Source organism: Malus domestica, chromosome 10 (assembly GCF_042453785.1).
Source record: "Malus domestica chromosome 10, GDT2T_hap1".
NCBI classification, from domain to species: Eukaryota; Viridiplantae; Streptophyta; class Magnoliopsida; order Rosales; family Rosaceae; genus Malus; species Malus domestica.
In genome coordinates, this window is record NC_091670.1 from 2,296,516 (window position 1) to 2,310,671 (window position 14,156).

At 39.9% G+C, this 14,156-nt stretch overlaps 1 long non-coding RNA gene across 2 annotated transcripts; it reads right to left on the reverse strand.

The window, feature by feature from the left end:
• Window positions 1–5,501: 5,501 nt before the first annotated feature.
• Window positions 5,502–9,445, reverse strand: LOC108170015 (uncharacterized). Of its 2 annotated transcripts, XR_011572395.1 has the most exons (3): window positions 9,005–9,445; window positions 7,812–8,867; window positions 5,502–6,794 (listed from the first exon to the last, which is right to left on the reverse strand). It is a non-coding gene; the product is annotated as an uncharacterized lncRNA (long non-coding RNA). The 2 variants fall into 2 exon arrangements; XR_003776541.2 differs by lacking the exon at window positions 5,502–6,794 and having other exon boundaries at window positions 7,547–8,867.
• Window positions 9,446–14,156: the final 4,711 nt, after the last annotated feature.

Here is a 14,156-nt window from a genome sequence, read left to right on the forward strand (position 1 = left end):
TCACTTACAATCTGACGGATGTGGTATACCCGTCTAAGTGATTATTTGATCAGTCAGGGATATGAATTATGCCCTTGTGTGTTAAACTATGAAGTCTTATTCCAAATTGCTAGAGTTACAGTTTATGTTGTTAACACGAATCTCACTAAGACTTCAGAAGAGCTTGAGAAAACTGCCTCGCACCTGAAGATGGAATTTGAGATGAAGGATCGTAGGAAAACTCGTTTATGCCTTGACCTGAAGTTGAAGCATTGTTCTGACGGTATTTTGGTCTACCAGTCAAACTACACCCTGAATGTGTTACATTTGAGTATACCGATGATCATCCATACGTTATAAGCAAATGAAACCCTTGAAGAGGTTATGGAATCCAAAATTCCATATCTGAGTTCAACTTTGCGCTTCGTTGTACTTAGCTCATTGTATTTAGACAGGACATCTCCTTCGCTGTTGATCTTGGTAAAGATGCAGCACCGCGTCTACACGCATCCACTGAATTGATATTAATGACTACCCTGAAGGTACTATATGGGCAAATCCCAACGCATCTTAGCGGATCCAACCCTCTGATCCTCGAAATGATGCTTACCTTGTTTGTTATGCTGACGCAAGTTACTTATCAAACCCGCCCAAGGAAAAATCCCCAAATGGTTATGTCTTTACCGTTAGGGATATCGCAATATCTTGGAGGTCCACAATATGACCTTAGTTGCAAAATCTTCGAATCGTTCCAAGACTCACCTCACTTCACTATGCCACAAGTGAGACATGGTTAGGAGTTCTTATTGAGCATATTCGAAGTACTTGCTGTGTTTTCATCCATCGTTGAGTCCCAACGACGATCCATGAAGATTATGCCGTATGTATCAACCCGACCAAGCCATGATACATCAACAAAGTCTACACCAAGACATATTGCGTCTACATTTACATCAGCAAAGCATCAGAATATTGAAGTCATGCAAGCCGATCCTAGACAACCTTGCCGACCTCTACACGACGTCATTGCCGAAGTCAACCTTCCAGAAACTTGTCCAAGGAATCGGTATGCGTAAATTATCTGAGTTGAATCGCTTGTAGTTCTCTTATTTAGAAGTTATGTCTAACTTAGGGGGAGTATCTAGAAGTATACTCACATGATCTTAATGTACTTTTTTCCCTACGATTAGGAGCATTTTCCCACTAGGTTTTTGCCACCTAACTAGGTTTTAACGAAGCACCCATCATGGGATGATCATAGTCATACTCCATTGAGTTCACTACCTTCGTCCAGTTTGACGATTGTTTTAGACATTATGCATATTTTCTTACTTTTCTCCTTAGTCTATGGGTTTTCCCCATTCTTTGGGTTTTACCATAGCAAGGTTTTTGTGAGTTTTTACAAATGCATACTTCAAAGTAAATTTGAGACTCGCAATCACCCGTTGTGCCGACAACTTCATCAATTATACTTGCTTCATCATTGAAGACATGATGCGCCATTTACTTGAGTATTTACACACTCAAATGAGAGTGTTGCAGTCCTATTGGAATAGGAATGTGATTGTGAAAATCCTATTAGATATGGGAATGTATCTTATATTCCTATTAGGAGTAGATTACCTATTAAATGTTGTAATCCTAAAGGGAAATGTTTTTACCTATCCTACTACTATAAATAAAGGCACAACGGGGTGAAATAACACACACCCACAATTACCCATCTCTCTCTTTCTCTCTATCTATGCCGCATCCCTCTCTCTTTCTAGCCTCCATAATTGTTCAGTAAATTATACCTACAACAGTTCTTTGTTTTTTTGTTTTTTGTTTTTTCTAAAAAGGAAAATATTTATGTCACCCACTAATCTAGGTTTTCTCACACCAGCATTCCAAGGTCAGGTTCTCCTTTCGATATATGTATGTGATCAATCTGCCCAATGCCTCCAGCTATTAAATATGATTGATATTCGCTAAAATAATGCATAATGACAATCTTCATTAGGCGTACAATCTTTACGAGGCAAATAAAATACTCAAAGGTATTCTGACGGAAGAGAATCTATTTTCGGTTTTTCATTTTCAAAGAAAACTTGTTTGACAACTACTTTTAGTTTTTAATTTCTAGAAAAATTAAACTCTCAACAGAAAAATTATATGCGAAAGAGAAAGAATGAATTACATGAAAAGAGAACGTCAAAATAACGGTATAATTAACCTATTACGTGTTATCATGCCATAAATTTAAAATTTCCCTGAGAGAAGCAACAAGGAAATCCCATACAAGAGCTGGCCACTTTTCAATACTCATTCAGCAGGAAAAGCTGAAGGAAACACATTAACACATGGACTTCTAAAGTGAAATGACAAGTATTTTCCACAAAAAAGAAAAAAAAAAGTGGAAGACTGACTCTCATTTCCAATACTCGTTCCAAAGTGGGACAAACGGTTTTCTACAAAGAAAAATGGAAGACTGATCACTGTGAGAAATTTCCAGGAAGCTTCCCTGTTGGGGACGTGTTATCCTTCTTCACATTTTCTCTTCTCACCAAAGTGATTGGATGCAAGACTTGTGACTTATCTGTAACTTCCCAGCTTTCCCATTTTTTCCAGAGGAAAATAATTTTTCAAGAGAAAAATTAACATAAGGATTTATAGCTCACATGTTATCCAACAAAGGTTCCAATTGTTGTACCAACACCTTGGGTCTGCGGTTCAATACCTGCTTCGATATATAAAAAGGTGAGCAAAATCACAGTTCAGTAAGGACATAAACCCCATCATGAATAATTGGTCAAACTAAACTAAGTGACACATTAGATGTTAGATTAGTCATTGACGGAAAGGTTTGTTGGCTATCCCACATCGGTAGGGGAAGTCAACAATAATGACTTTAAATAGGATTACCTTACCCTAATTAATATCGATGTCTATTGTGATAAACCCCACACTTGACGGGTTGAGCATGCGGTAATTACCAAGTTAGAGAGGCAATTCCAACACGAATACCATGGGAATTGCCACATTAAGAAGCAACTTTGAACGAGACATCATGGAAAGATGTCTCCCATCAGGACAACAAATTGGCGCAAACATAAGGGAAATATGCTCTTCCTCCACCATGGGCAGCCCAAGCACCATGTACTGCCCTCCATACCTTTAAACATTATAGCCGGCAAATAGGCCTTCAAACCGTCTAGACTCGTTGTGAATGAACCTGGGCTGTGAGGGGTCACTGCCACTACCTCGCACACCACCAATTTGAGGGCCTAGGACCCACCCCAAATGGGCCATATGCTGACACCCATTTGGAATTGTAGTGCTTTTTTGGGTACAGGTTGCATTCTAGGAGAAACTAATGTGAAAGGAATTTTGTCACTTATTATTACGGTCTAGTGATATTCTTCTTCATTGGTAAGTGAGAGGTCTCACATTCGATTCTCGCCAAAGGAGAATTTGCTAGCTCATTGTGAGACTAAGCTCACCCCTTCCCTTAGGCGAATTTGAATCATTTTATTGCTAGTCCATTATAAGGCTAAGCCCACCCCTTCCCTTAGGCGAATTTGAACCATATTATTGCTAGTCTATTATGAGGCTAAGCCTATCTCCTTCCCTTAGTGTAGATAATGTCGTTTTTTCACAAAAAAAACATCAATTGTTCATAAAAAAAAATTAAAAAAAAAAGTGAAAGGATTTTTTATTTTAATATAAATTTAATTTTTCTAATATAGGATTGAAATGTTAGAGCTTACGTATGTGTGTGTGTATATATATATTATATATTTCTGAAGTGATTCTGAATTTTGGATCAACCCAATCTTTGAAGGAAATGGCTTATTAAGTATTTTGTTTCTTTTAATTTTTTCTTGTTTCCAAAAATTGGATCAAACAATGTATCCGAATCTCACTGCAATCCCAAGGCTGGTTTACAGGTTAGCTGAAATCTGTAGAAACATGATTTGAGCGTCTTTTGTAATCAAATTCCAGATTTTTTTTCTGTAAAAAAAATAAAAAACACCCAAAAACAGAACTGCAACCGAACCGGAAAAGCCAAACCGAAATTAATAGAACAAAATAAAAACCGAACACTAATTTTATTCAGTTTTTAATTTCGGCAAACGACAGAACCGATTGAAACCGAATCCAACTCTACCTGGCACTGGTAATATTTAGATGGCCTATGTAGTCATGAATTGATGGTGGAGGAAGTCCTCAATTATGGCTGGGTGGAAGTCTAAGTGATCCATGTCTCCTTGGGGTTTGTTAAATATTCTGCACCCTGTCACTCTGATGTCTCTAAGAGACTTCAAATTACAAATAGCTCTTGGAAGGTTCAAGATATCTTTGTATTTATCCAGATACAACTGCTTAAGGCCAATCAGATGTCCAATTGATGAAGGTATTTTCTCGATCGCAGTCCCACATAAGGAAAGTTGGGACAAATTCTTCATCTGCTCCCCAAATTCTGGAATATTTTTCACATCTGAGAGCAGCCACTAAGATTTAAAGATTCAAGAGAATCCATTTCAACCTCACTTGGAAAACTCTTAATACTTTTACAGCAAAAAATGTCCAGAATTTTAGGTCTTTTGAGGACTGTAACAGACGGGGTGAATCTCAACTAAATTGTACAATGCCCAAGATTCAACTTCTCAAGGTTTGGTAGACCACTGAAATCTGGGGCACTCATCAATTTAAAGGAGTAGGTAAGATCGATATATTTCAAGTTGGGTGTTCAGATCATATATTTAGCTTCTATAACCTTAAAAGTTTATTCAAAATAATAAATAAATGATTATTTTGTAAATTAAAAAGCATTTATTCAATACTACTTACCTTTTTTCTCTTCCATAGCCAAAAAGTTTGCTCTCATGCATCTTAAGTTGAGTAAGGAAAAGCGTTGAAAGCTGGTTGGAAGAAACTTGGAAGGATAAAAACTTCAATTTATAATTCTCAAAGAACATGGAAGAAATTTGGGGCATAAAGAAATGATCAAATTATTGAACTCCATAAACCTCAGTCCATGCATATTAAATAAGGCTCTGCAATTTCAGTGCACCTCTTCTAATTCGGGTAACTGTAGTACTATGCCTTCAATAGCACGTCTCCTAATAACCAAGAATGTAGGAAACGTCAATTTCACATGCTAACTTTATATTAATAGAAATCATATCTTTTTTTGAACTAGGTACATATCTACATAATTTCTTACCGTATTCGTCATGAATACATGAAAAATATCATTGAGAAGCCACAACCTACTCCGTAGACCAGGCTCTTCAGACTCTTGACGAACAATTGTTCATGCCATTTCTTGTATCATCATGCATCCCTATCTTGTTTTCAAAATCATTATCTTGAAGAGATCTCTCAATTAGCAAATCTATTAGAATACTACTAGAAATTCCAAAAGAATTGTCTAGTACTTGAATTACTTGCTTTTTGCACTCCCCTTTTTGGAAACATGCAACATCAAGGAAAATTCTCCTCTCCATCAACCGGAGTCCATCATAACTAACTTTGAGTGAATCAAAAATTTGTTGATTAGGAATTTTATATAGATTATCCAACTCACTATTCCACGCATCTTGCCCTCTCGTATACAAAAACGACCTTAAAACTTTAAGAACTATTGGAAGGCCTCTGGCATAGTTTAGGAAACGCTCAGAGAGTTCCAAAAATTCTTCATCGGGTTGGTCTTTTTTGAAGGCATTCAAGCTAAAGAGCTCAAGAGCTTCGCCATAATTCAATCCCTCAACCCTGTATGACTTTGCTATACCATGTTGGACTAGCAGACCTTCATTTCTAGTTGTAATGATAATTCTACTCCCCATGCCAAACCAACTTTGATTCCCAACCAGTACTTCTAGTTGATGTAATTCATCCACATCATCAAGTACGAGAAGAACCTTCTTATTGCACAAGCACTTCTTAGTTAATTTGCTTCCGCACTCTTCATCCCACATTTCTTTCCTACAAGATTGGGAAAAGAAGTCTTTGAAGACAAAACGAGAGTACAGAATCAAGCGAACATCATTTGCATCATGAGCTAATAGCATAGTTAGCTGCTCGAGTGCAGAATCAATTCCGACTAACGTCTTTGAGACATCTGACAAAGTGATTGTAGCTTGCACTTTCCTCCACACACATTTGACGATGTCGTCAATCAGCTCTCTTTCACACCTGCAAGGAAGAATAGAATAACAAAACAGAGAACATGAGTAAGCTATCAAGTGTGTGACGATATTAAGACATGGGCAAGAACGTTGTTCATGCTTGCTTGCTTAAAATTCTTCAAATGCCACCCAGAAAGTTTGGACACTTCTTTTAAATCAGCTTTCCACTGAGTCACCATCTTTTTGTCTTCAGTGCTAGTGAACTTTCCTTCATGCTCGGCAAAGGCTTCGACAAACCACCCCCTCTGATTTCCTACGTCAGAGGGATCCACACCATTAGAAGACTGGGAGAATTGAGTTCCTGGCTTCCATGCACTGAATAATGTTTGTAAGTTCAGTCAAGTACTATTTGGAAGAAGCATAGTTTGGAGAGAGAACAACAATTGCAGTATGTGATTCTCCGATCGCACTCGGGAGCTCCAGAGGAATACTTGTTCCACCTACAAGCTCTCGGTTGTCCATAAAAGTCGTAATTCCTTGGTACTTGGACAATTCGTGGTATAGATGGGAGACAAAACCCTTGCGGGTGTCTACACCTCTGAAACTCAGAAACACGTCATACTTCCAACGAGGAGCTGATGAAAGAAGAGACACAGAGGCCCTTTGCGTGCTCAACGTCATTGGAAAGTGGCTCCTCACAATCTACGTCAGAGGGATCCACACCAAAGTAGGAACAGATGATGAAGAAAGGTTTTTCTTTTTCCTTTTTCCTCCAAAAAAAAAAAAAAAAAAAGAACATTTGTATGTAGAGCCAAAACAAAGAACTGGAAAAATAATGAGGAATCCTCAAGAAAGAGCTGAACCCGGCCAACACCAAACTGAAAGGACAAAATTTCACAACTAAAAACGTGTGAAAGGAGAATTGACTTAATAGTTACGAAATTTCAGGGAAGGTTACTCATGACGTGTTGCGAAAATTCTCGAGAAACTAAAGTATAGTTTGAATGAAATTTCAAGGAAGCTCACTCTTGAAGAGTTGCGAACAGTCTTTCTAAGTAACAAAATTAACTAAATAATCATGTAACAAGTGCATGTTCGTAAATGAAAATCTGGATATAAGTTGAAGTATACTCGTAAATTTCGGAATAAAGCAGACAAAACGTCGTCATCATCTGTATTACCATAATGATAAAGACAGCACAATTCACGTCAGCAACACAAACGCATAGCACCCCATACATACACGAAGAAATGATTCAAATGATAGAACTAGAATTAGAATTCTTGTCAAATAAAAAACTAGAAATGGAATTAATTCAAATGGCACTCCAAGATTAATGGCAACCAGCATGGCATTTGGTCTCAGGATCCAGAAAATAGCATCCACAACACTCACGAAAAATATAACCAATTTGAGTTCCCACTGCCCATAACGAAAACAAATATCTCAAATAAGAAGCAAACTGTTTTGAATCCATTAACCAGAATGTGATGATTCTACCTCTTTCTTCAACATATGATAGAAGGTCGTACACAGATACACATCTGATGATTTGCACTGACATTTTAAATGTCCAGTTTATTTTCATGTAAGCATATGCTCAACAAATAAAACATGTATGAATACGTAATGCAACAAAAAGCAGACCTCTCATGTAACCAGAAAAAAATAATAATAAAGGAGCAATTCTCATGAACAATGAACACAGAAGTACTAACCATGTACGGAAATGAACACTTTTTCTGTGGAACACCACTCTCTGGCATTCTGGATCACCCGCAACCATGGACTAGGCCCTTTCTTGTCCACATCCCACTCTTGGGATACCATGGGAATTGCCACATTAAGAAGCAACGCTTTGAATAAGCCATCATGGCAAGATGTCTCCCATCTGGACAACAAATTGCCGAAAACATGAGGGAACCCTCATCAGAGGCAGCCCAAACACCCAATGTACTGCCCTCCATACCTCTAAACATTATAGCCGGTGACTAGGCCTTCAAAACGTCTAGACTTGTTGTGAATGAACCTGGGGTGTGAAGCGTCCCCGCCACCACCTAGCACACCACCAATTTGAGGGCCTAGGACACACCCCAAAAGGGCCATAAGCTGACACCCATTGCAAACACCAAGACTTAAAAAGGGTCTGGTCGCTTGTAAAACTCCTGAAATTGATTTAAAATGGGCTAATTAAATCGAACTGAAGCAGACCAACCTTCCACAGAATCAAGCACATCAGCATAGCTAAAGCCCACAACAAACACAACACCATGCAATTTATCCAGTCATATGGCTCCATGAAGAAGGCCTGACCTTGTAACATCCCATGGTTCAAAACCAGACGCATAAAATGCTGCAGCCAATTCTCTGTCCCCATTGCTGCCATCTCAAATTACTGCCACTTTTGGTGTGTAGGTGACAATCATGTACTGACAATTCCCATGAAGGCACATGCCTGGCTTTCAGCACTTCTTTATCTAGAACCCCACGACAAGCCAATCATCAAAATTTTACCAAACGAAAACTAGTTTCCTCCTTGAGTCCTCCAAATGAGTCGCCTCTGTCAAACCAAATGCTCTGCAAATTGACACGGCATTAGAAGACCAAGCTGTTGTAAATGACAACTGAGGCCAAACCTCAACAAATTCTAGGCCTCACAAGCTGAAGAAGCCACTTAAGAACCAAAAGCCACTGCTGCATTCCGCCTGTGAAGCGTGCCCAAGAGCACATCGCTTCTTCCTTCAAAAGAATTTCTATGCAAAAAAAGGCTCTGCCTACCCTTCCAAATAAAACCGAAAAAGATATATAAACATATATGCAGATGAATTTACTTCCAATCGAGCTTTTCTACTAGAATGTTACAATAAATTAGTAGTTAGTAATCAAACACGATATTACAAGGAATATGTACCTGTAGGAATGCAGAAGCAGCCGTTATTTCCCCAACACCGGCCATTCCATCAACCTTGAAGAAACAAAATTCAAACAAATTCAATTTCCAAAAGTAAAAACATATGATTGCCACTGAAACAAGCAGAAGCAGAGTAAAAAACTCGCCTTTCAGAATTCGATTCGTAAGCAGTCGGGTTCTGTCGGTGTGGAAGTCGACAAGTTTTAGAAGATAGCTACACAATCACTGGCCTGCCTGCCATATGGCTGAGCCTTCAGATTCCGCGAGAGGCAGGGTGATGAAAATTGAAATTCCGCGAGAGAGGGAAATCAAAGTTTTGGGATTTAGGGTTTAAGAAGAACAGAGGAAAAAGATTTTGGGAATATTTGCCTTTTGGTGACTGGAGTTGAATCCTGAGCGGGAGTAGGAGGAGGATCTGGAGGGAAATTTTGGTAGAATTTTCAGTCAGACGGTGCGTTTTGAGGAAAGTGGGATTTTCAACATTTCATTTTCTTCAACTTTAACTAGGTAGGGTTTTTTCGGTACGGTTACCGTATAAAAATCCTCGTATCAATTATTATATCAAACTTTTGATATAACGAAATTGATTATCATTACTGTGCCAAATTTTCGGTATACCAAATTTCGGTATATCAAATAATAGTATAGTATGGTAATAGTAAATTATCATTTTGTTTTGGGCTACTTTTTTGAACCACAATCTGATTTTTTTTCCTTCAACCCAATTCAAGGCCCATACGTTTTTTTTGACCTTTTTCGGTTCATGTACTGCTCTCCCAGTTTATATTCAGAAGGGTGGGATTTTGAAGACAGGTTTTGGGGGTGCTGTGGGGGATTTACTTTTTTGGGTTCACGTACTGCTCTGAGTGCTCTCCCAGTTTATATTCAGAAGGATGGGATTTTGAAGGTGGGTTCGGGGTGTTGTGGGGGATTTGGTATGTGGGTAGTGGTTGATTTAGGTGGGAGTGAGAGGCATCTTACCAGTTTCTTTTTTTTAATATTGAAATATTATATACATTATTTATTTATATATTATATATATTTATATGTTTCGCTATGGTATGGTAATGCCGTGATAATGATATTGAATACAAATACCCTACCAAAAAATTTTGGTTCGGTATAATAGGACAAGAACTTATCAATGTAATTAGTGCGTACGCACCTCAAGTAGGGTTGGATACGAGTTCGAAGGAGAAATTTTGGGAAGATCTTGGAGACTTGGTGCAAGGAATTGCTCAGACGGAGAAGTTATTTATAGGAGGAGATTTAAATGGACACGTGGGCAGGGAGACAGGCAACTATGGAGGTTTTCATGGTGGCCATGGTTTTGGGGAGAGAAACGAGGATGGGGAAGCTATCTTGGATTTTGCAATGACATATGATCTCTTCTTAGCCAACACCTTTTTTAAGAAGAGAGAAGAACATGTGATCACCTACAAGAGTGGGTCGTCAAAAACACAAATAGATTTTCTTCTAATGAGGAAAGGGGATCGTATAACTTGTAAGGATTGCAAAGTTATACCAGGAGAGAGCGTGGCTAATCAACATCGCTTGTTGGTGATGGATGTACATATCAAAAGAGTAAGACAAAAGAACAAGACTTGGAAGTGCCCAAGAACTAGATGGTGGAATCTAAAAGAAGAAAAACAAGCCATTTTCAAAGAGAAGGTAATCACCCAATGTGTGTGGGATAGAGAGGGGGAAGCTAGCCAAATGTGGGATTCCATGGCTAGTTGTATCCGAAAAGTAGCAAAAGAGGTATTAGGAGAGTCCAAGGGCTTTGCCCCACACCAAAAGGAATCTTGGTGGTGGAATGAGGAGGTACAAACAAAGGTGAAGGCTAAGAAGGAATGTTGTAAAGCCTTATACAAGGAGATGACCGATGAAAATGGTGAAAGGTATAGAAAAGCGAAGCAAGAGGCGAAGAAAGCTGTCAGAGAAGCTAAGTTAGCGGCTTACGACGATATGTATAAATGACTAGATACCAAAGAAGGAGAGTTGGATATCTATAAACTATCTAGAGCAAGGGAAAAGAAGACAAGGGACCTAAACCAAGTGAGGTGCATCAAGGATGAGGATGGAAAGGTTCTTGCTACAGAGAACGCGGTTAAAGACAGATGGAGAGGTTATTTTCATAATCTTTTCAATGAAGGACATGAAATGAGTGCTTCTTTAGGGGAGTTGAGTAACTCAGAAGAGTGTAGAAACTACTCTTTTTATCGTCGAATCCGGAAGGAAGAAGTGGTTGTAGCTTTGAAGAAGATGAAGCATAAAAAAGCAATAGGCCCAGACGATATACCAATCGAAGTGTGGAAACTTTTGGGAGAGACAGGTATAACATGGCTCACTGACCTTTTCAATAGGATTTTGAAAACGAAGAAGATGCCAAATGAGTGGCGAACGAGCACTTTGGTGCCTATCTACAAGAATAAGGGCGACGTACAAAATTGCATGAACTATAGGGGTATTAAGCTAATGAGTCATACAATGAAGCTCTGGGAGAGAGTCATTGAGCATAGATTGAGGCAAGAGACACGGGTTTCAGACAACCAATTCGGGTTCATGCCAGGGCGCTCAACCATGGAGGCAATCTATCTCTTACGAAGATTGATGGAAAGATATAGAGATGGGAAAAAGGATTTACACATGGTCTTTATAGATTTGGAAAAAGCGTATGATAGGGTCCCAAGAGACATTCTTTGGAGGATTTTAGAGAAGAAAGGAGTACGAGTAGCATATATCCAAGCTATAAAGGATATGTATGAAGGAGCAAAGACTGCCGTAAGAACTCATGAAGGACAAACCGAAAGCTTTCCCATAACTGTATGATTACATCAAGGCTCATCCTTAAGTCCTTACCTTTTTGCGTTGGTAATGGATGAGTTAACAAGACATATTCAAGATGATATTCCTTGGTGTATGCTTTTCGCAGACGATATAGTGTTGATAGATGAAACTCAGGAAGGGGTAAATGCAAAGCTTAACCTTTGGAGAGAAGTGTTGGAATCTAAAGGTCTTCGCTTAAGCCGATCAAAGACAGAATATATGGAGTGCAAGTTCAGTGCAAATGGAGGCCAAAACGAGTTAGGGGTGAGGATCGGAGATCAAGAAATACCAAAGAGCGATCGTTTTCGTTACCTAGGATCTATCTTGCAAAAGAACGGAGAATTAGATGGAGATCTCAACCATAGAATACAAGCTGGATGGATGAAGTGGAAGAGTGCATCCGGCGTGTTATGTGACCGCCGTATGCCACTAAAGCTCAAGGGAAAATTTTATAGGACGGCAATAAGGCCGGCGATGCTGTATGGCACAGAATGTTGGGCGGTGAAACATCAACACGTACACAAAATGGGTGTAGCGGAGATGAGGATGCTTCGTTGGATGTGTGGGCACACGAGAAAGGATAAGATTAGGAATGAGGATATCCGGGGTAAAGTAGGAGTAGCCGAAATTGAAGGAAAGATGAGAGAAAATCGGTTACGGTGGTTTGGACATGTGCAAAGAAGGCCTACTGACGCTCCGATTAGAAGATGCGACTATGGGACAGAGGTTCAGGGCCGAAGGGGTAGAGGAAGACCTAGGAAAACTTTGGAAGAGACTCTAAGAAAAGACTTAGAGTACTTGGAGCTAACGAAGGACATGACACAGGATCGAGCACAATGGCGTTCTAAGATTCATATAGCCAATCCCACTCAGTGACTTGGATTTTCCAAGTCTCCAACCGAGAAGTTTTCCTCACTCGGAAAATTAAGGGAACACTACCCCAACCTACATGCTCCACTCAGAAAGCTTCAACATACAAGCTTCAACAAAAGAAAATTCAAAGAACTTAGCGAAGAAGGCTTTGGTGTATTTAACACAATACGTTGAAATGAAGGAAATCTTATTTATTGATATCCCCGATAAGCTACAAATATGTACATATACATGAGTCAAAATAAACACACAAGAGGGAGCCTTCACAAAGGTTGCTTAGGAGAAGTCTCAGCAGTCGGTAGAGCCCCAGAAAGAGAAGGCACCGGAGGGGGATCATTTGGAGCCTCAGTACTGGACAGAACCCTAGAAGGAGGAGGCATTAGAGGTTGATCATTTGGAGCTTCATTACGCGGTATAGCCCCAGAAGACGAAGGCAATAAATGCCTTTGGAACAAACCCACAAATCTCTGATGATCAAGTAAAACCTGACCATCAGTTTCCTTCATCTGGTCAAGCTTCCTCTTCATGTTTGTAGCATAGTCATATGCGAGCCGGTGCAACTGTTTATTCTCATGCTTGAGCCCTCTAATCTCCTGTTTGAGACTCATCACTTCAGCCGCCAATGATTCAACTTGGCGGGTTCGAGCAAATAGGCGTTGGGCCAAATTAGACACAGAACCTGCACACTGAACACTGAGAGCCAGCGAATCCTTAACAGCTAACTCATCAGACCGTTTGGAAAGTAGTCTGTTATCTTTGGGAGTGAGAAGGTTCCTGGCCACCACCGCAGCGGTCATATCATTCTTCATCACGGAATCCCCAACGGTAAGAGGACCAGTAGGGGAGACGAAGGATGGGCGCCATATGTTGTCTGGAGAAGGCGGGGCTGCCTCTTCAACAAGGTTCAAGTCAAAACGACGGTCGGAGGGGCCAGACATTTTCAAAGGTGTTGAAGAGAGAAGAGGTCGGACAAATCAAGATCTTAGAAGTGCAAGAATGAAGCCTCTACTGGTGGAGATTCAAGTGTGCTTTGGAACTTAATGCCAGCCCTTATAAAAATCTGCACTCGACGGAGCTTCAGAAATCGAAGAGGCGCCTGCTCAGAAATCGAAGAGGCGTTTGCTTTCTCAAAAGCTGGGCTGCTTAGAGATCACGATAGTTGATCTCAGAAATCGAAGAGGCGTTTGCTTTCTCAAAAGTTGGGCTGCTCAAAGACCACGAAGGCTGATCTCAGAAATCGAAGAGGCGCTCGCTTTCTCAAAAGCTGGGCTCCCCAGAGACCACGAGGGCCGATCTCAGAAATCGAAGAGGCACCTACTTTTCCAGCCTTGTCAGCACCTGTCACACGCACACTCAGCTTTGCGGAAATTATGGGCATTCTGTCGAAGACTTCTGGTGAAGTAGAAAACACATGAATCTTACTGTTCAATCACCCACTTCCCACACGCAA